Source organism: Rhagoletis zephyria, unplaced genomic scaffold (genome assembly GCF_001687245.7).
Source record: "Rhagoletis zephyria isolate East Lansing unplaced genomic scaffold, Rhagoletis_zephyria_1.1 Rzeph_scaffold_01243, whole genome shotgun sequence".
Classification (NCBI taxonomy): domain Eukaryota; kingdom Metazoa; phylum Arthropoda; class Insecta; order Diptera; family Tephritidae; genus Rhagoletis; species Rhagoletis zephyria.
The window spans coordinates 1-3,299 of record NW_016158327.1 but is presented as its reverse complement, the minus strand read 5'-3'; positions in this window follow the sequence as shown (position 1 = coordinate 3,299).

Sequence of the window (3,299 nt, the reverse complement as noted above, 5' to 3'; positions counted from 1 at the left end):
TTATAAAATTGTTGAATATAATTGTTATAAGGCCAAAAAATAACAAAAACAAATAACTTAACAACAATACCAACAACCACATGATCAAGTGAATTGAAGCTTTATTAGCACAAACCAACAAAACCAACAACCACATGATCAAGTGAATTGCAGCGGAATAGCTGCGCTTGATTGTGTTGGCATAACAAAAATGAAAATAGTGGAAATAAGCAAACGATAATTTACAAGGCGTCTTAGCACGGTGCATAGGCAACTGGCTGAGTCAGTGGGATCGTCGGTTCGAATCCTACTGAAAGAAGTCTGATGAGGAAATGTGGTGATTTCCGAAATAGCTATCACTTCTACCATTTTTTCAAATTATTGTTGCTTTTCCACAATAAATTTTCATTTAAAAAATGGCCTCGAGCTCATTATAAAATTGTTGAATAAAATATAAATATGTCATAACGTTATCGCCTGAAAACTAAAAATCGGGTTGCTGAAAATATACATTTCGGGCATTTTCTCAAAAACTGGTCAGTCGATTTTATTCTAAGTTTCCACAAATCTAGCCGAAAATCTTAGCTTTCATGTGGTATATAGCTTATATCTGGGAAAACTCTTGTTGTGGAAATATTGGGATTCTAATTGAAAAAATGTCCCTCTAAAAAGGGTCAAATGGTTACTAATTAGGTTACTTTAAGATATAAAAATATTATATCCAGTTCCCCGAAAAAAGTGCCCATTCCCCGATTGCTACTTAAATCGAAATTTCCCGCGAGTTGACAAGTTGAAGGATTCAGCGTTGCCAAACACTTAGTACATGTCTAGGAAACCACAATTTGTGTGTATTTTAAAGTTTTTTTCCAGTCACATGCCGAAATTGTAATATTTTCCACCATTTTAATTGTAGTTATGTACACAGTATTTAACCATGCTACATGGGTTTATCACCCGCACTTAACCTACCTGGGAAGACGCGTACAATATTATCTACAGTTGTACATAAATATGTATGTATGAATGCATTTAGTTCACCCATTGTGCCGCTACTACTTACATACGTATGTATAAATTGGCACTGAGCTGAACTACTTGAGCATGAAAAGCATTAGTTTAATAGCACGAGTGCAACACCGTACACGTGATTGAAGTAAAACTTCTTAAAAGAAGCACATGTGTGATGATGAATGCAGTTGTTTATTGTATCCAAAGTTGGTACCAAGTTGATAAATTTTATCATATTTGATAATTTTTTATTTATTTATTTTTATTTCGAATACAAAGGATATGATCATGCTTTGTTCCGTATTCGAAAATTATCAGCCCAATTCTTAATATTCCCGGGGAGTTTGTTCTCCGGGAATTTGTTTCTCCCGAGAAAGAAATCCTCAAATAATTAACTACCAGGGAGTAGCATTTTCCCCGAAAATTTGGGAGGAGGAAATTCGAACTTCGAAAAAGATGTTTGACACTTTTTTGACAGCTCAACTCCGCCATTTTTATTAGGGCGAATTTTTATTCATGATAGTAGGGAAAAGAGAGAAAACTCCCAGGAAGTTTCTGTTCAGAATCGGCCTGTATATGTTTCAATGGATACATCGATTTGAATACATGATTTAGATTTAGATAACATTTTTAGCACTATTTGAGAAAAATAAGACATTGTTTGTATTGTCATCGATTTTAAATTTGCTACCCCAAAATAATTGATATCAAATAAAACACCTCTTTGAGGTAAAATTTTCGAGTGACGAAAGCCGAACTAGAAACACAAAATTTATGATATCAATTTCGTGACGAAAATTATACGCATTATTTAACTGCCTTGGAAACGCACAGAAAATCTTTTTTATTTATTCGGAACGTTGCGAAATTCCGTCTACTGCTAGAAACACAAAATAAAAAACAGAACTTTTGCAACGATTCGTATGAATAAAAAAGATTTTCCGTACATTTCCAAGGCAGTTAAAATATGCGTATAATTTTCGTCACGAAATTTATATCATAAATTTTGTGTTTCTAGTTCAGCTTTCGTCACTCGAAAATTTTACCTCAAAGAGGTGTTTTATTTGATACACATATACAGCGGAGCAACACACGACTCTTTAGCAAGAGTTTGTTTGCGTTAATTCTCACATTTCACTCGCAACTGGTATCATTTGCAAGCATTTGGTCCGCTGGGTCTTATGATTGTGACAAATAAATGAACGGAAAACAGCAAAGAAATAAAAAAATAACAAATTTCGTAGAAAAATCTGTTGTAGTTTTGAAAAACAGCAAGTGCACACGACAATCTTTGTTGACGGTTTTCGTCACTCCGGCTTGTGGAAATCGTCAGATTATATATTTCCCGTTATCCTTCAGCTGTTTTCTTCAATCCACCTATCAATTTTCTTTTACTATTCTGATCAGCTCTACTATGCGCGCGGCTCTACATAGATGGCTTAGATTTGGCAGAGGTACTCAACAGGATGCAGGGTATCCCCGATATGTTAATCTGACGCGCTCGAGTAAATCACCGAATCCCCTCTTGGGCTCCTCTACTATAATGTATCTTGGAAGATTTTAGTAACTAATACTATTAGTTTATAGAAACTTCTACATACGAAAAATTTAGTACTTGTAAAATTCCTAAAATATAGAGTATAACTTATAAATATTATTCATTAAGTATTTTTGAGCATAAACCGGCATTTACATTTCTATATCGATTTCTTTAAATAGAAAAAAATTAGGTATTCTAAAATAAAGAATGCAAGTTGTGCTCTTTTTTATAAAAATCATGGGACTTATTAAATGAACACGGCATGAAAAATACAGTTTGCTTATATTAAAAATACGTAGGAATAACAGCATAATGGATATTGTGGCTTGTTGAAAGTTCATTGAACTATAAACTTATATAGATTCGCACTACTTTGTATTTTAATCGTAGCAAACGCACGCAAAGAACAATCTAAGAACAACACACCACTTATTGCTTTGGGTATTGTTTGTAAATTTCCTACGAAAAATTTGGCAAGCGTGTGCTAAAATTACGAAGAAAAACAATCAACACCCTAGCGTAATGTAACCTTGGTGAAATCTGCAAGCAGACTGAATCGAAATTCGCTGCTTTGCTAAGTAACACAAAATAATGTCAGGAGCAGGTAATAATGTACCTTTGTACTATTTAGCCTGTCATTTGACGGTAACAAGAGCAAATTCAATTTAAATCTATTAAATACATTCTAGCGTGTCTCAGTCCTTTACCCACAAAAGCGGCTATAACTTTTCTTTTCTATTCAAAACAGTAAGTGTGGCACCTTTCTGAAATC